General features: G+C 46.2%; 1 protein-coding gene across 2 annotated transcripts in view; it reads left to right on the top strand.

Annotated features, from left to right (window-relative positions):
• The window catches only part of LOC148023220 (uncharacterized), a 255,169-nt gene that overhangs the window by 28,811 nt on the left and 201,551 nt on the right, over nucleotides 1–24,807 (top strand). The gene's annotated exons all lie outside the window — the stretch shown is intronic.

Raw genomic sequence — 24,807 nt, 5'->3', positions numbered from 1 at the left:
TGAAATTGTATGTGAGCACATTGCCTTTCCAATGCACCTAAGGCTGCATATGCTTTTGCCAAACGAGCCTCTGATGTCTCTCCCCAAGAGAACTGTGGTCCCTTCAATGTGACCCCCAAATAGACATACTGTCTAACCATCTCCACTGGCTCTCCATCAAAAGTAAACTGGTGCTCAGCTCTTGTCACCCAAGCAGTTGAAGTGTTAAATACCATAACTTTAGTTTTCCCAAGGTTCACCTTAAGATCTCTATCTCTGCAAAAAGCTGATAATGCATCCAAGTGTCTATTTAGTCCCTCAGGTGAGTCAGATATAAGTACAATATCGTCGGCATAAGCAGTAATGGTATCAGCACTCCAGCTAGGTTGGCTCTGGCTCCACCAGTTCTGTCCACATATTCTGAAATTTCATCTATGTACAACCCAAATAGTGTCGGTGAAAGTGGACAGCCTTGTTTCACCCCAATGGTGCTATTGACTGTATCTGAGATGCCCTTAGGTGTTCGTACTCTGCCCGTCACTGTCTCATACAAGGCATAGATACTCAACTGTATCTCTACAGGCACATTAATGTTTTGCATTCTTCTCATGAGTCTAGCACGTGGCATTGTGTCAAAGGCCTTGCGAAAGTCCACAAAACAGCAGTAGATCTTTTTCTTGAATGCCTTGCCTTCTTCGATGATTGCCCTCAATGTAAAGATATGGTCTAGAGTTGTATATCCCCTCCTGAAGCCAGCTTGGCCTTTTGATCTCAGGCCATGCGTCTCGGCCCATTCACTCAATGCTTGTTCCACGATAGAGCCATATATTTTGGCCAGCATGTGTCCAATCATGATAGTTCGATAGTTACTAGATAGCGCAGGGTCTCCACTCTTAAAGAGTGGCACAATAATATGGTCTGACCAACAGGTTGGAAATCCCTCACAAACTGCCCTATTAAAGATGTGAGCCAGCGTTGGTGCCAAGATATCACAAGCATGCGCGAAGTGTTCAGCTACTAAACCATCATGATCTTGGGCTTTTCCATTTTTTAGTTTGCATATGGCATTCCTCACTTTTTTTTCTGTGAAAAATCTGCAATTTGCTGGTCTTGAGGTTGAGAGGAGTGGCATAGGCTCTTGGCCAGGGACATCATAGAGTGTGCAAGCATATCCATGCCAATCATCCGGTCTAGTAATCTGTAAGGGTGGCTGGTTCTCATGCATCTTTTTCCATGCTCTCTCGCTGTCCTGTCCCAAGAACATGGAATACATTTCTGTTTCTAGTCTGCTCAGGTATTCCTGCTTCTTTTTGCGTACCAATCGTCTGAAGCGTATTCGAGCATGCTTATGTGTACATATGCCAAGTGCCACCTCTTGCTGAAAACATGCTCGTCTCTTTGCACTCATCATCATACCAGCCATTCTGTGGGGCATTACCTCGTGGAGGTTTATCTGATGGTGTAGTGTGTGGGAAAGCGTAGGCTGAAGTGTGTATTATCTCGGCCAACTGTCTTGTAAACTCATCCAGAGAGGCCTGTGTGTCTAGCTCCCTCAATGCATCTCGCACAGTAGTGCTGTATATGTGTGAGGTCGCTTCCACAAAATCATAGTGTGGTAATTTTGGTATGTGTGGCTGTGCTTCGTGTATATGCCCATATTGCATTGTGAAAGCTAGAATAGCATGGTCTGCTGCTAATCCAATTGGTCTATCTGAGATTTCAAAGCTTTTTATGTCAGGTAGCAAGTTGGGTGATCCAATCAAATAGTCCACTGTGCTTGACCCTTTCTTGTTATTCCAACATGTGAAACCATTAGATCTTGGCCACTGTGGCAGCCCGTTAAGGATGGCCAAACCATGTGCACTTCCCAATGCCAGTAGGTGTGTTCCATATTCTGTTATCTCTCTATCTTGGGTTAATCTAACTAATCCCACTTCATCTAATGCAATATCTCTGAACATCTCATCACTAGTGTCAAAGAAAGCAGATTAGTTGCTTCCTGTGCGTGCATTAAAGTCTCCTGCTAGTAGAACATCCCCAGTTCTCATAAATCTCATTATGTCCTCATATAGTGGTGTATACGGGGATGCCTCTTTAGGGGCAAACTTAGAGTATGCAGGGGAAAAGTAGCATATGGCAATATACATGTCTGGAGTTCTACTTGTACGTAACTTGATCCACATGTATCTTGCCTCTACATCTCTATGTACCACTTGGATTGTATCTCGGAGCTCTTTTCTAAATAGAATTGCCACACCTCCTGATCCCCTCGTCCCTCCAGGCCGCCTAGGCTGAGGGCGATATACACTTTCCCATATATATCCATATACATCAGGTAGACAGCTGTCTTTACATTGATGTGTCTCAGTATACATAGCAATGCCTATTCCTTTGAAAGTATCCTCAAAATAACCTGCATCTGTCTTAAGGGAGCCATTGCAATTCCACAGTGTGAACTTCAGGGTCTCATAGGCCGCGCACCGTCATGCAGCCCTTTTCTCTATGATGATGACTCTTTCATCTCTATAGACAGCCCATTTACCTGCTTTCCGTGCCTCTAGAACATGTGGCATATTTTCCCTCCTGTGGGCTATCTGGGCTGGGGTGAGGTCTTCATCTAGGTAGATCTTTTCTCCTTTGAGAGTGATCGTCTTGGAGAGGAAGGGTCTCTTCTTTTCCAAGTCTCCAAACTCAAGATGAGGACTTTTGTTTTTGTGTCAGCTTTCCCGACTCGCCAAGCCCCAATGATGGGTACATCTGTAGCCTCAATTTTGGTGGCAAGAGCTGTAGCATCTTCAATTGGGGAGCTTTTCTCATCTAGTCCAACCACTCTTACGTGGAGTGCGCGTGCCCGTCTTTTTGCCTCTTCTTCCAAGGTGGCATTCATAACTCCCACTTTGTTGCCATGCATTCCTTTGTTCTTTTTTGCCACATCTATCCATTCTGCATTTTCTTTGACAGTATTCTCAACATTCTCCATTTTCTTTTGGGTGCCTTTCACCACACTTGCATAGGTATGCATATCCTTTTTTAAAACATCCATTTCTTTTTGTAGTTCCGGTGTGATTTGTGGTTCCTTTTGTGCGTCTAGTTTCTTTTTGCATTCCTTTAGTTCTTCTTGTAGATTAGAGATCATTGAGTCTTTATCTGCCATGTGTGCATCCAATGTTTGTTGCATCTCCTTTTTTTAGTTCTTCCATCATTTCAGCTCGAACCCGCTCTTGTATATCATTTTCCATTTCCTTCCTCATGATACGCATTTCAGCATGGAGTATGGTCAACATCTCCTCATATAGTGTTTCATTAATTTTGCGGGATGTCTTCCCATATCTACTTGACCCTGGAGAGACATTCCAATCTTAGGTTTTATGCCCATAGGTTTTGTATCTCGTGTTCTTTGGCGGTGTATGAAACATTGTTTCCATGGTTGGTTTTGTGATTCCTTCATTGTCAGTTTCTTCCATCATGATTATAGTATGTGCTATAGCATAAAACTGTTTACAGTCTGACTAGAGTAGTAAACTAGTAACATAAACTATCACTATAGCATGAACTGTCAGTATATCATAAACTGTCAATGTGACTGCATCATAAAATATGACTGTAGCATAAACTGTCAATGTAGCATAGAACTGTCAATCTCACCTAATCTGTCACTGTAGCATGAAATGTTAATGTACGTCAGTCTGAATTCACGCAGGTCTCCAGTCTACACAACACGGCAAGGCTCACATCAGTCTGAGTACATCTGCAATCTCAGTACATTCACATAGGTATGCATTCACGTCAGTCTGAGAGAGTCAACAAATTTCTTATACAGTCACAGTCACGACACAAAACTGTCCCATCAGTCACTACGCATCCCTGTAGATGCTGTTCACAAGGCCCACCACTGTTTACTGCAGGTACATCCCGTCACTGTTCACTTAGTACTCCTGCGTCAGTGCCTTCATCACAGCATTCTCACTACAACATTCTCATTTGCCATAGTACATTCGTCATAGCATGTATTTTTGTCACAGGACATTCGTCAATATAGCATTACTGCATCAGAGAGGTCATGCTTGTATCAGAGAGAGAGCTCACGCCTGCATTACTGACGACCTCAGACTTGTGTCAAACTTGACGACCTGTCTTGCATCACGCTTGCATTACTGATGACCTGTCCTGCATCAGACTTGACAACCTATCCCGTCACGTCAGAGCATACCCGTCACGTCAGAGCATATCCGTCAGAGCAAGAGTACCTTCACGTCAGAGCATACCCGTGAGAGAGAGAGAGAGAGAGAGAGAGAGAGAGAGAGAGAGAGAGAGAGAGAGAGAGAGAGAGTATATTAACGTCTCTAAAAGGCCAATGTGGCCTATGAGACCAAAGCAATACATACAATGGTGTGTTTCTCATCTGGAACGAGAAAAAGATGAAAAACATGCCTATAAGACTGAAAAAGAATGAAATAGTGTCCTATAAAAGGGAAACATGTCAGTGATTTGAGAGAGAGAGAGAGAGAGAGAGAGAGAGAGAGAGAGAGAGAGATCTATTAATGTCTCTAAAAGGCTAGAATGGCCTATGAGACCATAACTAATACAACTGGTATCATAGAGAAGAAAACAGAATTATGTCTAGGTCTACATGATAAATTGAAATGGAAAATGAGAAATATGGAAAACTGAAAAATTGAAAAGAGTATAGAGTATCTCCCTCTCAATGTATGGAATCCATCAAGACTTTGCAAGCTACCTCGGACTGAGTCATTAGTGGTAATGTTTGTTTGTAATGAGCAATCGTGATGCAAATGTGTTGCATATGAGCATGCCTACGTTGCCGAGTAGGTGCCCTAGGGCGTCGTGCTCTACATAATGCTATAGCTCTATTTACTATGATGCCACCTGTGATGTACCTGTCAGTAGGAGATGTAGTGTCTAAGGTGGCAGTGGCCGGGGGGTCAGCTATATTGAAAAAGTTGGTAACTATTCTTTGGAGGGGTGGTTGTGGTTGGGGTTGCCTCAGATCCCGTAATAATACTGCTTTGTGATTTTGGAGCTCCAATAAGAAAAGGCCTAGACATCTTTGGTCCTCATAGTCCATCACCTGTCTCAATGGTCCAAAGCCCTCCTTAAAGAGGCAATGGTAGCGGCCTTGGATATAATAGTATACAGTACATCTACAAATGTAGTGTTCCTTCGTCTTTGGCTCCCATCCACAAAGCTGTCACATCCTCTCATTTGCTACAACATGGCTCCATTGATCTGTCTCAATCATCAGCTGATGTGATGAGGTGCGGATTTGTCCAATAGCAACTTGAAGCCCGTGAAAAAGTTGAGCATCCATATATCTCGGCCTCACTATGAAGCCATCATAGGAAAGTTGCAAGAAGTGACATTGGTATTGTGCCATCTTCGTGCCTAATGGGAAAGGGGGGTTGGATCAAGTCCTCTCTGTCTCCACTGTAGTGATGTTTGCTCTGATCACTCTATTCAACTCTGAACAGTTGAGACTCAAAGTGGGACAATCAAGGCTGTAATCAAACGGTGGCAATCTGTCTATATTCATGCCATGCAAGTTCAGTCATGTGCTCATATGTGTATACCAACATTGTCCATCTCCCTTTGTTGCAAGTTGTCTTGAAGACTCTAGAGCTAGCCTAGGGTATCGGTCTTTAGGGAGCTGCCATATACTTTGGAGGAAGGTGATTGCCTGGTATAGTGCCTCCACTACCATGGGTGTTGCACCCAACTTTGCTCGGATGATCTCTTGTGGTACTGAGGCTTTCGCCCTTATCATACATGTTATTATCATGACCAACGGTCTCTCCATATGTTCCCAGCCATCATAATGTTGTGCTCTTGGTCCGTTACAGTCCATGAGAGGCACCCATCTAGTGTGATAAAGGCTTGGGCCCCAAATGGCTGCTCCATAGAGTAGTGGGGGCATAACTAAAGTGTTAAAGAGCCACAATTCGGTACGCAGCTCATGAAACTATATGTGTGCACAGTGTTGCTCTAGAGTGCCCAAAGCTACATATCCCTGTGCAAGCCTAGTCTTTGAAGTCTCCTTTCATGAAAATTGTGGCCCTTTGAAAGTGACCCCAAGGTATACATATTGTCTAACCATTTCCATAGACTGACCGTCATACATAAAGTGATGCTCTGAGCATGTCACCCAAGCTGCAAGGTGTTAAAGTACATAATTTTAGTCTTTCCAAGAGTAACCTTGAGGCCTTTCTCTTCACAAAACACATGCAATGCATCCAAATGTGGCTATAGCCCCTCAGGTGAATTTGAGATGAGCACAATATCATTTGCATATAACAAAATTGGTATCAATACCCCAGCCAACATACCACCCCATCTTTGTATGTAATCTGAAATCTCGTCAATGTACAATTCAAACAACAGAGAAGAGAGTGGATACCCTTGCTTTACACCAACCATGCTAGACACTGAGTTTGATGTGCCTCTAGTAGGTACTCGTACTCTACGTGTCACTGTCTCATACAATGTATAAATACACCACTGCATATCCTCTAGGACCCTAATGGTTTGCAACCTTTGCATGAGTCTTGCACGTGGTACCGCATCAAAAGCTTTGCGGAAATCCACAAAATGACAATAGATTTTTTGGCATCATGATCGTCCCTTCTCAATCAAGGTCCTCAGTGTGAATATATGGTCTAATGTATTGTATCCTTGGCGGAAGCCAGCTTGTCCTGTAGACCGTATCCTCTTTTTTTCAGCTTACCAACTCAACTCATGCTCCACAATAGAGGCATATATCTTCACTAGCATATGGCCAATCATAATAGTGCGGTAGTTGTTAGCGACCGATGGATCTCCGCTCTTGAAAATCTGCACTATTGTGTGGTCACACCAACTTGCTGGAAACTCCTCACATATAGCTCTATTGAAGATATTTGACAAGATAGGGATCAATGCATAACATGCATGTGCAAAATGTTCTGCCACAAGGCCATCTTGTTCATGTGCTCTCCCATTCTTTGACCTCCAAATGACATACCTCACCATTTTTTCCGTAAAGAATCCACACTGTATTGGCCTAGAGTTTGATGGACAAGGAATTTGCTCTTGTGATGGAACATCATACAGTGCACTAGCATGTTCATGCTAGTTCATGCCATACCGTAGGTGATGTCAACTGAATTGGGGGTTGTCTACCATGAAATTTCCTCCATGCCGTCTTGTTGTTGCTCCTTAAAAAGAGTTGATACATCTCAGACTCTAGTTTGGGTAGATAATCCCTCTTCTTTTTTCGCACAACATGATGGAAGACATTTTGTGCATGCTTGTGTGTGCATGTCCCTAGTGTAACATCCCTCTGTAGGCAGCTGTCTATAGTCTTCATCGTACCAAGCATTTTGAGGGGTAGTGCATCTGCGTGGTGAGTAGATCCCATCTTACATATGAATGCCTTTGTATGGCTGTTGTATGTAAAACCTTCGCTAGAGATTTAGTGACATCCTCCAGTGGTTCATGTTGGTCTAGCTAGCTTAAGCCATCTCGTACTACATCACTATAGATATGAGAAGTTTGCTCTAGAAACTCATAGTGCGGAAATGTGTGTACCTGTGTGCATGTTCCCTGTATTTGACCACATGCTAGGGTGAATTTTAGGATTGCATGATCGGCTGCTAGACCAATTGGCTTGTCAGATATCTAACAAGTGAAAGCATCCACGCCCGCTAGCCATCTTGATAAGCCATTGAATATAGCTAATCCTTGATAATGCTAGCAAATGGGATCCATGTGCTGTTATCTCCTTATCTTGAGATGTCTTGTTAAGCCCTAGTTCGTCCAATGCCAACTCCTTAAACATCTCATGTTAAGTATCATAAAAGGCTGATTGCCCACTTTTTGTTTGAGCATTAAAGTCTCCCATTAGTAGTATGTCCCCAATGCTTGCACATCTCATAATGTCCTCATGTAGTACTTCAAATGGTGATCCCTCCCCAGGGGCAAATGTTGAATAGGCAGGTGGGAAGTAACATACTGCAACATACAGATCCCTTGGGTGCCCTATCCTTAGCCTTACCCACATATATCTAGCCTTCACATTTGGTGGCACCACATGAATCATGTCTTGGAGGCTCTCACGATAAAGAATAGCCACCCGACCCTTTGGTTCCCCTTGGCCTATGAGGTTGAGGCTTGTAACACTCTCCCATTTGTATCCCACAACATCTGGTAATCTAGAACTTATACATTGATGTGTCTTTGTATACACAGCTATGTCTATCCCACGAAAAGTATCCTCAAAATGACTAGCATCAAGTCTCATTGAATCATTACAATTCCAAAGGGACATCCTTAACGTCTCATAGGCCACGTACTGTCATTGTGACCTTTGTTTTGCTAAGATTACTCTGCCATCTCTATACATAGCATAGTTGCCTTCTTTACGTGCCTCCAATACCGTTGGCATACTAGCCCTTCTATGCTCTAACTGTGTGGGTGTGAGATCCTCATCGAGATAAAGCTTTTTGCCTTTCAAAGCCTTTCTTTTTGAGAGAAAGGCCCTCTTATTATCCATGTCCTCAAATTTCAGCATGAGGATTTGACCATGTAAGTGTGGAGGGTGTCTTGCAAAGAAGAAGGGTCAGAAGATGTTATGGGGACAAAAGTCTCCTTTGCTTTTCCTTTGTTGAGTTGTCTGTCCCTGGGTTGCTATGTGTAAAGAAGGAGCAGGTTGCTTGCTTTTGGATTGACTGGGCTAAATAATCTGTTGCTCGGCAAAGGGGGGGGAAGAATGTTCTGATCTCTATTCATGGGTTGATCCACCAAGGTACTCTTGCGATCCAGACATTCAGCCATGAAATGACCCAATTGACCACGAGATAAATAGTGGCCAAAGTGTTGAGAAATGACAAATGATGTATGCTCCATGAAGAGATGTCTTGAATCCCACATGCATAGTGAGGAGAGTGGAGAAAGGTCAGAGACTATATAATGATGTACTTGGTTCACTTTTCAATGCAATGTCATAGTACTTTTGTCCTTCAATCAAGTGTTTGTGTCATTGTCAAACACACAAGATTGTGTTTATTAGTCCAAGCATAGTTGTCAGGTATGAAAAGTACGGTACGGTACGGTACGATAAAATACGGTACTAAATGGTACCTTAAGATTTTATAAGGTACGGTATGATATTAGTACGAAAAAAAAAATAACTTCATTATTTTGAACTATAGATGATAGAACAAATGTTTAAAGTCTAAATAGCAATGCTATTGGAGTATATAAGATGAATACTTGAGGGTAACATGCCAAAACCTCTATGGCATATGCCACATGCGTAACATGCACTACAACTTGCAAGTACATACATAGGAGTGGATACATCATACATGAATGATCATACAAATAAGAGGCATGTATGCTTGAGAGAGAAGGTTGAGAGAGAGAGAGAGAGAGAGAGAGAGAGAGAGAGAGAGAGAGAGAGAGAGAGAGAGAGATGAAATGACATCGTTTTCTTTCTTGCCCGCTCGCCAAGAATATCTGGTCTCTCTTGTCCCAAATCTGGCGCACAGTGGTGGGGCCCTCACTGACTCCTTTTGATTGGGTTTTTGTGCGCCCAAAGTATCCCACGCCGCCACAGTTACATATGAAGATCTTATTTCCCTTTTTCAGATACTGGGGATGCTGGCACATTTGGACCACCCGAAATGCTTTTCTCTTTGATTCGGCCTCGAATGTACCGCGACATATTGCAAGGCTTAAAGGGCTCTTGCATTGGCAGCTAGATCTCATCAGGCACTCTGACTTGCTCCCTCGGGAGGATTTGCATTCCTGGCATTTGGCAATTGCCTCTGGGTCCTTGCCATGATTGGTGTAGCTTTTCTAGTATACTAGTTTGGGGATTTCCCACACGTTGGCCTACGGCCCTCGTGTCTCTTGTACTCGTGTAATCATGTAATCTTGTACTTTTTCGTAATTAATACAATTACCTTTTACGAAAAAAAAAGAGATGAAATGACATGAGATGCTTTATTAACGTCTACAAGAGGCCAAAATGGCTTGTGAGACCGACAGTTACCAAACAAACCACCAAAGGTTTTGGTAAAAGATTTATGAATTTTGTTATGGTTTTGTTTGGCATTGCTAAGGCTAAACTAGCTACCGATGGTACATTCACTAATTCGTGTACTCTCAGAAGGTACATTAGGCCAAGCTATCCTCTGGCCTAGTTTTATTAGCAATGTGTACTAATGCTTTGGGTTGGGTGGTGCAAAATGAGCTGTGAACAAAGGTAAAATCAATAGGATTAAGCTACTTGATGATTCTCAAATGGTGCTGAATTTATTTATTGATGATACTAACATATTGTGAAAAATGATGGGACATCAATTAGAAACGTTTGGAACTGCTTGAATACCTTATGTATGGCCTTTGGCTCTAGGATAAATCATAACATGTATGAGGAGTCTAATCAAGCTTCCACCCCCTTTCTTGGTTGATTGATCAAGGCTACAAAACCACCACCACCACCACCACCACCACCACCACCACCACCACCACCACCACCACCACCACCACCACAGTCAACAACCCAAACCACCAACAACAACAACAATCACGCAAGAAGAAGAAGAAGAATAATAATAATAAAAAGTGCTTGTTTTTTGGTACGAATTCGTACGGTACGGTACGGTACAAACCATATAGAACGAACCAGTTCATACTACGTACGAGTGCAACTATGAGTCCAAGTCTCAATCTTGGAACCTAATTCACTTGTGTGACAGTTGATCTTGTCTGTGTCTATGTCTACATGAGTCCTATCTACATCTTTCATCCTCCATAGCTCATGCCATGCTCTAGATCCACGTCTTTTGACATGGTATCAAAGCTTAATTGAGCATGGCCCAACTTAATCTAGCTCTCCTCTCTGATCTCTCAAGCTTTCTTAACTTGAGTACAGCTCAATGCTAGCTTATGACCTCATTTTCACCTCTACCTTCATTCTAGCTTTCTTCATGGCTGCCATAGCCAGATTGGACCTGCAGCACTTGGAGTCTTTGAATCTCCCAAACCAGGCAATATCTATTGAAGCTTTCTTCTAGACATATGCTCTAAACCTCAGGGCGCTTCTCTGTACAACTTTATAGCTCGACATTAGCCCCTGTATAAGCCGGCATTGCGGAAATTCGTTCTCGTTGTTCAAATCTGCGCCTCCTCTGGTCGTATTGCTGTTGCTGCGCGCATAGGCCACGGTCCTCCCTCTGACCATAGGGCAATCGAAGGTAGGCTAATGAGCTTATTCCCCATGAAAGGATTCATCAAATGGTTGCCTCTATAGGTTGCTGTGACCAAAAAACAAGTCAGGTCTGTTAGAACTCTGATTTGGTGATTTACTCGGTTTCCAGCAAGTTCTTTTCCATCAAATTAGAAAGAAAGGGAGAAATCACCAGCAACCTCAAGCTCAAGATAAAGATCTCAAATCTTCAAGCATAGTATCTATTGATACTCAACTAGTGTTATTTGATGCTAATCTACTTGTGTTCTTGGGCAACTCGCTTTCTGGTATTATCTCAGCTATTTGAACCTAATCAACATGGCAGAACTTGAGCAAATAGCCAAGTTCAATGGAGAAGGCTTTCATGCTTGGAAGGAGAAGACCATGTATCACCTTATGTGGAAGGACTTATGGGACTTGTTTGAGGATGATGCAAGAGATGCAGATAGTAAGAAGGAAGATGGTGAAAATGGGTTCATTGAAGAAGACCAGCATAAGAAAAAGGAGTGGAAAAAGATGAACAACAAGACTCTAGGCATCATTACCTGGGGACTATTTGATGATGTATTGCACCATATCTCTGGCATCAGAGATGCTAAAAAGGCTTGGGATAAGCTTGACATGATCTTTGGAAGTCAAGCAAAAGACTCTAAGATAAAGTTGTCAATGCAGTTCTATAAGATTGACATAAAAAACATCACTTCAATGACTATATATATTAACAAATTCAAAAGTCTAAAAACTCAACTTGCCACTTTGAAGAATACAATAGATGAAGATGAAGACATTGTTGTACTCCTTGCTAGTGTAAACTAGGATCCTTATGAAAATCTTGTCTCTACTCTCAACAATGTACCTAATTTGTCACAGAAAGATATTGAGCACTCTCTTCTTAATGAAGAGAATAAACAGAAGAACAAGAATGCAAAAGATGGTGTCCCATCATCTAGGAAAAATCTCTTATACACCAAAGGAGCTGCTGGAGCAAAAGGCCGAGGCCAAGGATTCAAGTCCAACAACAAAGATCGGATGGCATCTCATTATTGTGGTTATACTAGCCATATAGCCAGTGAATGTTTGCACTGTAAAAGAGCACAACAGGTGCAGAATGGTAACCACCAGAATTAGTTCATGAATGAAAGAGAAGAAGATGCTTTGCCAACAAATTTGATAGATTGTTTTGAAGAAATTATCTTTCCAATAGTGGATTTTTGTTTCCCTTAGTGGATTTTCTTTGTTATACCAAACCCTTACCACAAATGTAAAGTTTCAAGCCTTAACTTGACTAGGCTACCAAAGAGCTAGTCTCCTGGGCCATGTCATCATGTAGGGGGGGCAAAAGCCAACAAGGGTAGAGACTTATCATTTGAGGGGGGGTGTTGAGAAATGAAAAATGATGTATGCTCCAGGAAGAGATGTCTTGAATCCCACATGCATAGTGAGGAGAGTGGAGAAAGGTCAGAGACTATATAATGATGTACTTGGTTCACTTTTCAATGCAATGTCATAGTACTTTTGTTCTTCAATCAAGTGTCTGTGTCATTGTCAAACACACAAGATTGTGTTTATGAGTCCAAGTCTCAATCTTGGAACTTAATTCACTTGTGTGATAGTTGATCTTGTCTGTGTCTATGTCTACATGAGTCCTGTCTACATCTTCCATCATCCATAGCTCATGCCATGCTCTAGATCCACGTCTTTTGATATACCCTACTTGAGCTAGAACCAAAGAGGTCGCATGTTCGTACAATTGAGGCGCAACCAATTGGGTCACTTCCTAGGAATATCCCATAGCATGCACAATCTATTTCTATTAGCTACCTTCAAATTGGGGGGTACCAACACAGCCTTTGGCAGCCATTGAATCCTTGAGAAGGGCCTAGTAGACATCTGGGAAAATTTCCACTTCCACCTAGACTGGACATTGTTGGTTTAGTAAATCTTGGAATTTTGGCAATGGATGCCATGCGACAATATGCACCAACTATTTCTCAAAGAGGAGAGGTTGCTTTTGGAGAAGGAAATCATGGGCCGAAGTTGAGAGAAGGATTCTCATAAGATCCACGCAGACTAGCGAAGATCTCCTCCACACCATTGGTCTGAAGAATAGAGGTCAGCCACATTGGTGGATCCTGGAAAGCGCGGGAATCTAACCCGTAAAGAACAGAATAACATTGTGCTCATGAAAAGCTGAAAAGGAGCAAAGAACCTCTTGAGTCTGTAGTTCTATATCTAGATACTCCTTCTTCACACAAGCAGACATAGCTTAATGATTATGCTCAACGTATTCTTCCAAGAGGGAGTTTGCAAACTTGAGCAACTATTCTCAGTTTAGTTCTTGCAAATCCTATGAAGCGAAAGCCACTTGAGCATATAAGCGAGGCACAGAATCACCCAAGTCAAGGACCTTAGGAGTCGCAGTAAACTCATCTCAAAGATGCTTGCTGCATTTTGACAAATGGCTGAACATCAAGGTGGGGCGAGGCCATCTCATTAGTGCACGATACCATATTTGCTTCTTCAGCTACATCTTCTTCCACTTCATGTCTAGACCGAGGGCTGCAAACGATGGGTCCATAGCAACCTGATGTAGGCCTTCCATGAAAGAGCAGGCCATTGTCCTTTCGCTTCCACAAGCTGCGCAAAAGAATCGGCGCCCAGCCACAAGCAAGGCGCCCACACAAACTTGCAGAGTTACAAGGCAGCACCCCACACAAGCAAGGCAGCCTAACAAACATGCAAGATAGGTGGCCTCCTTTGATATGCAAGAGGGCAGATTTGCTCTTAGGGCAGCTTCCAAATGTGGCAAGTAGATGAACAGTCATGGGCACTCTGCAAGCCCCGGGACAGGCAGTTCCGTAGGGTGAAAACCCTAAGTGTCCACCCTCTCTACAGGGCGTATAAGTTGTAGGGAAAGCACAATGCATAAGGGTGCAGCTAAATCCCAATGGTAGGCCAAACGAGGTTGGGTATGGAGACGAATTGAGGTGGTGGCCATAGGGAGATTCCCTCTCTCTCTCTCTCTCTCACTCACTCTCTCTGTGCATAATAGTTAATTGTATTAATTACGAAAAAGTACAAGATTACAAGAGTACAAGACACAGGTGGTGGCTATGGGCAAATTCTTTTTTTCCTTGAAGATAATTGAATTAAGTAGAAAATATTTACATCAGACGCATGTGGTGGCTATAGGCAAATTCTCTCTCTCTCTCTCTCTCTCTCTCGTAATTGGTAATTATATGAATCACAAAAAAGTACAAGATTGCAAGATGCATGATGGCTCTTGGCCATTGTGCATAGACCCAACTCTCTTTTCTCGTAAAAGGTAATTGTATTAATTACGAAAAAAATACAAAGATTACTTGATTACAAGATAGTTGATGACACTAAGCCATCAGGTGAAGAAGTTCTCTCGCTCTCTCTCTCTCTCTCTTTCTGATTACAAGAGGCACGAGGGCCCTAGGCCAACGTGTGGGAAATCCCCGTAGTAATGCACTAAAAAAGTTACACCAATCATGGCAACGACCCAGAGGCAATTGCCATATGCCAAGGAAGCAAATCCTCCCGAGGGAGCAAGTCGGAGTGTCGGATGAGATCTAGCTGCCAATGCAAGAGGCCTTTAAGCCTGGCAATATGGCGCGGTACATTAGAGGCCGAGTCAAAGAGAAAAGCATTGCGCGTGGTCCAAATGTGCCAGCATCCCCAGTATCTGAAAAAGTGAAATAAGATCTTCATATGCAACTGTGGTGGTGTGGGATACTTCAAGCACAAAAACCCAGTCGAAAGGAGTTAGTGAGGACCCCACCACAGTGCGCCAAATGTGCGACAAGAGTGACCAGATATTCTTGGCGAGCGGGCAAGAAAGAAAACGATGTCGGGGCGATTCCGCCGTTGTGGTACAGAAGAAACAATTGCCATTCGAGATGCGACGCTTGGCAAGGGCCGAGGCAAGAGGAAGACCACCAATCATTACCCGCCAAAGAAAGACCTTGCATTTGAAAGGTGCCTTATTCAGCCAGCCCTCCATCAGTGTTGTCTGCCACCATGTCAGCGATTTCCGCAGTCCCCAAACAGTATTAGCTTTGTCACCCAGCCATTGGTGATCCTGAATGAGAAGATGATACACCTGATTAGTAGAGGCCTTTTCCAGACTCAACCGGCCTGCAAGGTCCCAGTCCTGCCAAGGGCGATCCACAGCCAGGGCAGGAAAGGGTTGCCTACCCTGAAGCTCCGACGAAAGCTTTCCCCATAAATCACGGTATCCGCGCGGGATCTTGAAAAGTCGCCTAGCAGTCCGAAACGATACGAGGACATTGCGAGTGGCAAGGGTAGCATCCGCAACCGACGTCACACCTAAATGGGCCATGCGGTTAAATCTCAGTCTGAGCTGATGTTTATCTTCCCATGAAAGTAGTCTCGATACTGCCAACAATTCGAGCTGAAAGGAGTTAGTCTGCAAGCGGTCCCCTACCGGGTGCCAACGGGCCTTTTGGAGCACCACTTTCCAAGAGCCGACCAAGTGCAGTAACAAAGTGGAAGAGGGACTGGAAAAACGGGAGTCAGCATTAAGGACATGCCACCAGGAGGCCCGAAGCCGGGTGTTACCATGGCGGAGCCCGCTGTCCTCAAGAAAATAACGGGCTATGATGGTCCATGGGTGATGATCCACACACATGGCACGAAAAAGGGACCAACGGAGAGCTAGCATATGAGTTTCTGCATCCAAAATAGCTCCACCACCCATGCGCTTAGGGGTACATGTATGTGACCATGAAATCCATGAAATGCCTGCCTGCAGTGAATCCTTCTTCCATAGCATGAAACGGATGGGATGAGTGAGAGCCTTCAAAGTAGTAGGCGTCCATGGCAACAATGGCAGGAGATACATTAGCATTGGGAGCATAATTGACTGAGCCACTTTGAGGCGGACATGGAAGGGCCACGCTTGCGACTTCCAATACATAAACTTCGCCGCCAGTTTTTGTGAAATCCACTCCAGCAAGTCCTTTGGCCGTACATCCACCCCCAATGGGTATCCAAGATGCCTGACAATAGAGCCACGGGAAACCACCTGGGGAAACCACCTGGCCTTGCCAGCCTAATGACTGTAAATCAGGCTCCGTGCAACTGAGAATGGCTGACTTAAAGGCATTGATGCGAAGCCCAGAGGCCTGACCAAAAAGCGTCCAAACATCTAATGCCTTGCGAATGTTGTCCCTGTCCGCCTGCAAAATCATAAAGGTGTTATCAGCCAAAGATTTGCTAATGAAGTGCTGGCCCAAAGGAAGAGACAACCCTGCCAGCTGAGCAGAATCTGCCATGGAGGATAACATTGAAAGGACCGGGTGAGTCGCCAGGGCAAAGAAGAGAGGACTCAAAGGACAACCCTGTCTGACTGAGCGTGCAAGGAAAAATGGCTCTGTAACCCCACCATTGAGCATAACTCTGGATGAAGCCGCAGCACTAATGGTGTAGATCAATCGGGACATCCGGGTACCAAAGCCCATAGCAGACATGAGATCTGCAATGAAAGACCAGTCCACATAATCAAACGCCTTTTCCAAGTCCAATTGAATCAATACCACTTCCTGACCGGAGTGTCGCGCATAGTCAATAGCCATTTGCACATTTAAGATATTATGCAGAATGTTGCGGCCCCTAATGAAACCATATTGGAGAGGATGCACAATAGCGGGAAGGTGCTTGTGAAGCCGATTCGCTAGCACTTTGGAGTAGATTTTATACATGGAGCCCATCAAAGAGATTGGTCTCCAGTGTTGCAGCTTTGACGGCGAAGGGACCTTTGGAATCAGTTTGATAAGGCCTTCTTTCCATGAGGAGGGCATGACCCCTGTTTCCCAAACGTGCTGAAACATGACCACCAATGGCTTCACCAACTGCGTGGCCGAGCTCTGAAAGAATTCATTAGTGAGACCATTCCAGCCAGGACTTTTATCCGTCGGCAGGTGCAACAAAACATCCATAACCTCCTCCTCGCAAATATCCACCTCCAAAGTGGCTTGCATATCCAATGGAACCTGCTAGCGGACCAGATGATAGAAGACCGAGCGGGCATGCGTAACCTGGCTAGAAGGCAAGGGAGAAGAACCAAGAAGTTCCATAAAATAATTTCTGCACATATTGACAATGGTCTGCGGATCAGTGACCATGCGACCCTCCGAATCCTGGAGTCTGGTCATATTGTCGCGAGCTGGAGACGCATGCAAGGCGCGAAAGAACTTATGAGACTGGCAGGCACTATCTTGCAATGTGTCAGTCAAGTTATGCAGCTTCGCCTGCTGATAAGATTTCAACTGAAATACTTGAAGAAGATGGGCCAAACGCCTCTCCAATGACAGCAGAAAATCATCATCTGGGGAATCCAGGAGCAAGGAACGGACCAAAGCCAGTAACTCCTCTGCTGCAGATCGACGACGGCGACAAAGCGAGGCATGATGGATCCCATACTGCCGAGCAACCCGCTGTACATTAGAGAGCAACCGTGCAAATGAAGGCAAGCCCTCAGAGGCGAAGTCCAATAAGAACCTCTCAATCAATTGCTACATATAGCCCTGAAAAATTGAATGCTTCAAATAAGAGGAGTTGAAACGTAAAGGGAGCCTATCCAGCAAGTGCATAAAAGGTGCAATAGATTGTGCCCGCATTTCCAGCTGGAGGGGGAAATGATCCGACAACGCATACTGCTGCAAGACCTTCATTTCCAGCATCTCGGGAAGAAAATCGTCCCCCTGCATGATATACATTCTGTCCAGCCGCGACCAAGTAGTTGCATATTGTGCGGAATGAAAGGTAAACCCTGAAAAAGAAGGGTGAAGCCACGACCAAAGATCCTGCTTAAGTACGTGCAAAGCAAAGGAATTCCACACCCGGCTTTCCGGCGCATCCAGTACCGAATGCCCTGAAGTGGACTGAGAAGAGTGAACACACATATTGAAATCTCCCATCAAAAACCCCCTTCGGCCAAGTGACATGGAGGCCTGCAAAGTGGACCAAAGATCCCGTCGGGATGCGGGATCATTCGGAGCATAGAGACCCAATAACCATAAAATCTCTCCTTCAAATAAGACTTCGATAACCAGAAAGCGGCCCTGCACATCATTTTTAATAAGGACAGGCTGATATTTCTCATGGACAATCATCAGCACGCCCGAATAGTGCGTAGCATGGGTGCCTGCATAAAACAGACGGAATCCATGACAATCCACAACTTTTCCTGCTTCACCGTGACTTTTGTGCTCAACTGCACACAATACATCCCACTGGTTCTCATGCAAGACGGTCCACATGGCATGTTGCTTATGGCGAGAGCAAATGCCTCGCACATTCCACGTGGCTATCTTCATATATCTTCAAAAAAGGAAGTCAGGAACGAGGCGCCTGTTGCCTCGATTTCACCTTTTCCGCGAGAGCATCCAGGACGCCCTCATCCAGAAAATCAGCCAATACTGCAAACGAATTCTGGCGACCTGCTTTAGAGGTAGAAGGGAAATCCACTGCCTTGGGAGTGGGGCGGGGATAACGCCGATCCCAGGGTGTAATCACATTACCTTTGGTATCAAACGCCAGCTTAGCAGGAGGGCCTTTGGGGCCGTCGGTATAGACTTTCCTTGGAGACTGATTACGGGGGGCAGACGGGGCCGTAGTATGCGCAGCCTACTGTGAAGTGACCATTTCTTTTCTGCGCATATACGTGCGCACGGAATCCTGGGAAGCAGTAGGCCCAGGATCCGCCAGGCCTGCATCCAACTTTTTACATTTTTTGGGACGTGCCTCAATCCAGTCAGTGCGACGGGAATCCAAACCCAGGACCTGTTGTTTGCCTTTATCCATGACATGAGGTGACTGAAGGGCTTCCTGGGGCGGGGCATCAAGCACCATGTCATCCTTGGGCAGTACAACCTGCGCATCCTCCGAAGACGGTTGCCTTTCAGGGCATTCAGCCATGAAATGCCCCAATTTACCACATGAAAAGCAGTGTCCCGCAAAGTTGCCCCATTTCAAGCGAAAATGTAGAGGATGCATGCCTGAACAATTGAGGCGAAGCCACGCGGGCCTTTTCCTGGCCGTGTCCCATAACATGCATAAACGGTTGCGGTTCATTGCCCTGAGGCTTGGGGGAACCAGCACTGTTTCCACAACCGCCATCGCATCCTTCAACATTGGCCAATAGACCGCCGGACAATTTTCCACTTCCACCCACACTGGGCATTCTCGTTGAAGCAGACGCTGGAAGTCGGCCATGGGGCGCCATGGTACAACATGGACTAAGCGGCGATCAAAGAATAGTGGCAACTTGGATAGGAGCTCAGCTCGATGTGTTTCCGATTTCAACAGCACCTCATAAAAGCCGCGAGGTCCAAGGAAGATCTCCTCAACACACTCCCCTTGCAATAAATGGTGCATCCACTGGCGAATATGTGACAGCACTGGGATCCTGCCAGTGAAGAAAAGTATAACTGCATGATCATAAAATACCGAGAAGGATCGCAAGATTGATTTGGGGTCCACCGTGGCTTCCAGCACATCATCCGTTCCCGCTTCAGAAAAAGATTCATTATTATGCTGGACATAATCGCCAAGCAAAGTATTGGCAAAGTCTAGCAAATGCTCCCAGTCAATTTCCTGCGAATCCACAGGATCAGAGGCCACTTGCGCATAGGAACGTTCCTGAGGACCCATTGGCTCATCAGAAGTATGCTTGGAGCGTTTGCCAGCAGGCAGCAGTTCAGAACCTCTGAACTCGGAGGCAGCTCCTCCGTGCATGGCACCATATCCTCTGGCTCCTCTGCATCGGAATCAGGGCCAAGGGCTGCCACCGTCCGGTCGAGAAAATCCATATCCAGGCCAGCCATACTGCTGTCTTCTCGCTCGCGCTCTCTCTCTCTCTCTCTCTCTCTCTCTCTTTCTTTTCTGTACAGCGGCGTTGTCCAAGGGCGGATCCTACAAGCACAGCCGATGAAACCTGAGCTTTACTTGTCAGCCTCAGTCGTGGCCTGTCCCAAGAACGCGTGTGGCAGGGCACAACCCTAACAGTGCAGGGGCCTGAGGGTGGAACACAGGGCTGGCAGTCGACGGCAGAGTGGGATAGTCGAGGGCGTAGGGCAGGGGCTGCGCCAGCAGAAACCCTAACACACAGGGCGAACGGGCGAAACGCAGGTGCAGAGCCCGCAGCTCAGGCGGGCGATAGCAGGGCGGGGGACGCAGTCGATGGGCCTCCAGGCAGCAGGGTGGGGGACTCAGCCGCAGCCGACGGGGTGTGAGAGATAGGCAATAGGGCGCCAGAGGCAGCCTCAGTCGACGGGGCTTCAGAGGCAGGCGACGGGCCTGCGGGCGACGGCTAGACGCCGGCTGCAAGCGACGACGATCAGGCACTGACAACGGGGCACCAGGTGATGGCGACGCTGCAGGCGACGCATCTTCTCTCTCCCGCCATCGCGTCTAGACCCAACTCTCTCTCTCTCTCTCTCTCTCTCTCTTTCTCTCTCTCTCTCTCTTTCATTGAAATTTGGAGACATGGATAATAAGAGGGCCTTCCTCTCAAAAAGAAAGGCTTTGAAAGGCGAAAAGGTTTATCTCGATGAGGATCTCAGCCCGCACAGTTAGAGCATAGAAGGGTTAGTATGCCAATAGTTGGATCCTCATGTGTGGCCGAGACAAATCCTTCAATGCACCTATTGCTCGAGTTCCTATTGTTTCCAAGGACCTGTAGCCCCCCAAAGAGCACCAGGAACATTAGCAATTGTATTGATCATTGCAACGCGCTCATGAGCCTTTTGCTCAACTGGCTTTTGATGTTGCCAGTAGAGTCATCACTCCATGGGATTATGGATATCCAGGTTCCTCTTTCCACTCAGCCAATGTGTCTTTCTCCTCATGGGCTGAACATCACAAACCCAATCCCTTTGCAATGCTGGGGGATTTCTTTGAAGATGGTGTATTGGAGACATTGGCAGCTAAAGTCCACGGGGCTAAATCCTGTCAAAACTCTTGATCCTTTGTCTGTCTAGTCTTGGGGTGTCTTTTGCATTCTTGTCTTGTTAAACTTTGAAAGGCGAAAAGGTTTATCTCGATGAGGATCTCAACCCGCACAGTTAGAGCATAGAAGGGTTAGTATGCCAATAGTTGGATCCTCATGTGTGGCCGAGACAAATCCTTCAATGCACCTATTGCTCGAGTTCCTATTGTTTCCAAGGACTTGTAGCCCCCCAAAGAGCACTAGGAACATTAGCAATTGTATTGATCATTGCAACGCGCTCATGAGCCTTTTGCTCAACTGGCTTTTGATGTTGCCAGTAGAGTCATCACTCCATGGGATTATGGATATCCAGGTTCCTCTTTCCACTCAGCCAATGTGTCTTTCTCCTCATGGGCTGAACATCACAAACCCAATCCCTTTGCAATGCTGGGGGATTTCTTTGAAGATGGTGTATTGGAGACATTGGCAGCTAAAGTCCACGGGGCTAAATCCTGTCAAAACTCTTGATCCTTTGTCTGTCTAGTCTTGGGGTGTCTTTTGCATTTTTGTCTTGTTAAACTTTGAAAGGCGAAAAGGTTTATCTCGATGAGGATCTCAACCCGCACAGTTAGAGCATAGAAGGGTTAGTATGCCAATAGTTGGATCCTCATGTGTGGCCGAGACAAATCCTTCAATGCACCTATTGCTCGAGTTCCTATTGTTTCCAAGGACCTGTAGCCCCCCAAAGAGCACCAGGAACATTAGCAATTGTATTGATCATTGCAACGCGCTCATGAGCCTTTTGCTCAACTGGCTTTTGATGTTGCCAGTAGAGTTATCACTCCATGGGATTATGGATATCCAGGTTCCTCTTTCCACTCAGCCAATGTGTCTTTCTCCTCATGGGCTGAACATCACAAACCCAATCCCTTTGCAATGCTGGGGGATTTCTTTGAAGATGGTGTATTGGAGACATTGGCAGCTAAAGTCCACGGGGCTAAATCCTGTCAAAACTCTTGATCCTTTGTCTGTCTAGTCTTGGGGTGTCTTTTGCATTCTTGTCTTGTTAAACTTGATGAATCTGTTGTATTTGGTTTACACATGATGGCCTAGTGCCAACTTGCTCTTTGTATCTCAATATATTATACTTTTTTCGTAATTAATATAAATACCCATTACGAGAATATATATGTGTGTGTGTGTGTGTGTGTGTGTGTGTGTGTGTGTGTGTGGAGAGAGAGAGAGAGAGAGAGAGAGAGAGAGAGAGAGAGAGAGAGAGGAGGGAGAAGAAAGACGCGATGGTGCTCCTGCGTCGTCCCGCCCTGCCATCGAAGGATCTGGCGCGCCCTGCTGCGGCCCTCGTCTGCGTCGCCGCCGCCTGACGCCCTCGCCTGCAGGTCCCGCCCTTCGCCCTCGCCTGACGCCCTCGCCTGCAGGTCCCGCCTGATACCCTTGCCTGCACGTCCCGCCCGTCGCCCTCGCCTGCAGGTCCAGCCGCAGGTCCCGTCGTCACGTAGGTTCCGTCCCGCAGGTCCTGTCGTCCCGCAGCAGGCCCCGTTGTCCCGCCTGCAGGTCCCGTTGCCTGCAGGCCCCGCCGCCGTCGCCTGAAGGCCCCGCTGAAACCACTTCACCTGAGTGCCCCCCCTGCCCCAGCTCCGCCCGCACATTCGGCAGAGGTGCGCCTTGCCAGATTTCAGCCCCTTTACAAGTCGCGTCTGTCCACCATCGTCGAGGGCTGCATCGACGCCTGTTGCTGCCTGTCGCACCTGCTCCCGGAGCTGTCCAGACGCCCTGTTTCCCAGCTCCTGTGAAACCCTAAACCTGACCCTCGTCAGAGAGGCAGCGTCCGGAATCGCGTGCCCTCTGCTCTGTACACAGAAAGAGAGAGAGAGAGAGAGAGAGTCTCGGTCAGTCCTTCGGTGAGATCAGTTCGTCATACACGATGGCTGGTTTGGATCTGGATTTCCTAGACCAAACGGTGGCAGCACTTGGCCCGGACTCTGATGCTGAGGAACCCGAGGATATGGTTCCGTGCACTGAAGAATTGCCCCCGGATCCTGACATCCAGCCTGCGGGCAAACGTACCAAGCACACCCCGAAAGAGATAGGCGTTACTCCTGATCGTTCCTATGCGCAGGTTGCTTCGGATCCGGTGGACTCTCAGGAGGTGGACTGGGAGCATCTGTTGGAATTTGCCAACACTCTGCTTGGTGAATATGTTCAACACAACCAGGAAGCCTTCTCTGCCTCTGCTCCAGACGATGTTCTGGAAGCTACCGTCGAGCCAAAAACTGTCCTACGCTCCTTTTCGGTATTTTATGATCACGCGGTGATACTCTTCTTCACCGGTCGCATTCCGCTGCTTTCCCGTATTCGCCAATGGCTGCAGAGTCTGCTACAAGGGGAATGTGTTGAAGAGATTTTTGTTGGATCCCGGGGCTTTTTCGAGGTCCTCTTGAAAACAGAGACGCACCGTGCTGCTCTTCTGTCTAAACTGCCGTTGTTTTTTGATCGTCGGTTGGTTCATGTGGTTCCATGGCGCCCGATGGCAGATTTCCAGCGCCTCCTGCAACGTGAATGCCTTGTGTGGGTAGAAGTGGAAAATTGTCCGGCTGTTTATTGGCCGCTATTAAAGGATGCTATGGCCGCTGTGGGCACGGTTCTGGTCCCTCCCAGTCTCAGGGCTGCGAATCGCAACCGCTTGTGCATGTTATGGGATACTGCACGGAAACGGCCTGCATGGTTACGCCTCAATTGCTCTGGCATGCATCCGTTACACTTTCGTTTGAAATGGGGCAATTTTGCTGGCCATTGCTTTTCCTGTGGAAAGTTGGGGCACTTTATGGCTGAATGCCCCGAGCAACAACACGTTTCAGATACAGCCCATGTTGCTCCGCCCATGGAAGATATGGTGTGTGATGCTCCGCCGCTGGATCCTACTCACCCGTCCCACGTTCTGGCCAAAGGTAAACAACAGGTTTCGGGTCTGGATTCCCGTGCTACTGATTGGGTTGAAGTATGCGCCAAAAAAGGCAACAGGATTGGTGCTGGCATGGAAAGTATTGCGCCTTCTACCTCACACGATTCCATGCGAACATATATGCGCAGGAAGGAAATGATGTCGTCAGAGCGCTCTGCTCCTGCTATGGTTTCTTCAGCTCCCCGCCACCAGCCCGCCAGGAAACTGTATTCGGATCGTCTCAAGGGTCCACCTGCACAGCTGGCTTTTGATACCAGAGGCAACGTCATTACTCCGTGGGACCGTCGTTACCCACGTTCCAACCCCAAGCAAGCCGATATGCCCTCAACTTCCAAATCTGGTCCTCAGAACTCTTTTGCGGTGTTGGCAGATTTCTTGGATGAGGGAGTTCTGGACATTCTCGCCGACAAAGTCAAATCGAGGCAAGCTGTGCCTCGTACCTGATTGTGTTTTGTATACACATGAAAATAGCCACGTGGAATGTGCGAGGAATTTGTTCTCGCCACAAGCAACATGCCATGTGGACTGCATTGTATGAGAATCAGTGGGATGTCCTGTGTGCGGTTGAGCACAAGAGTCACAGTGACGCCGGTAAAGTTGTGGATTGCCATGGCTTTCGTTTGT

Source organism: Lygodium microphyllum, chromosome 16, assembly GCF_053477565.2.
Source record: "Lygodium microphyllum isolate KBCC chromosome 16, Lygodium_microphyllum_v1.1.10, whole genome shotgun sequence".
Taxonomy (NCBI): domain Eukaryota; kingdom Viridiplantae; phylum Streptophyta; class Polypodiopsida; order Schizaeales; family Lygodiaceae; genus Lygodium; species Lygodium microphyllum.
This window is presented reverse-complemented; position numbering and strand designations above follow the sequence as displayed.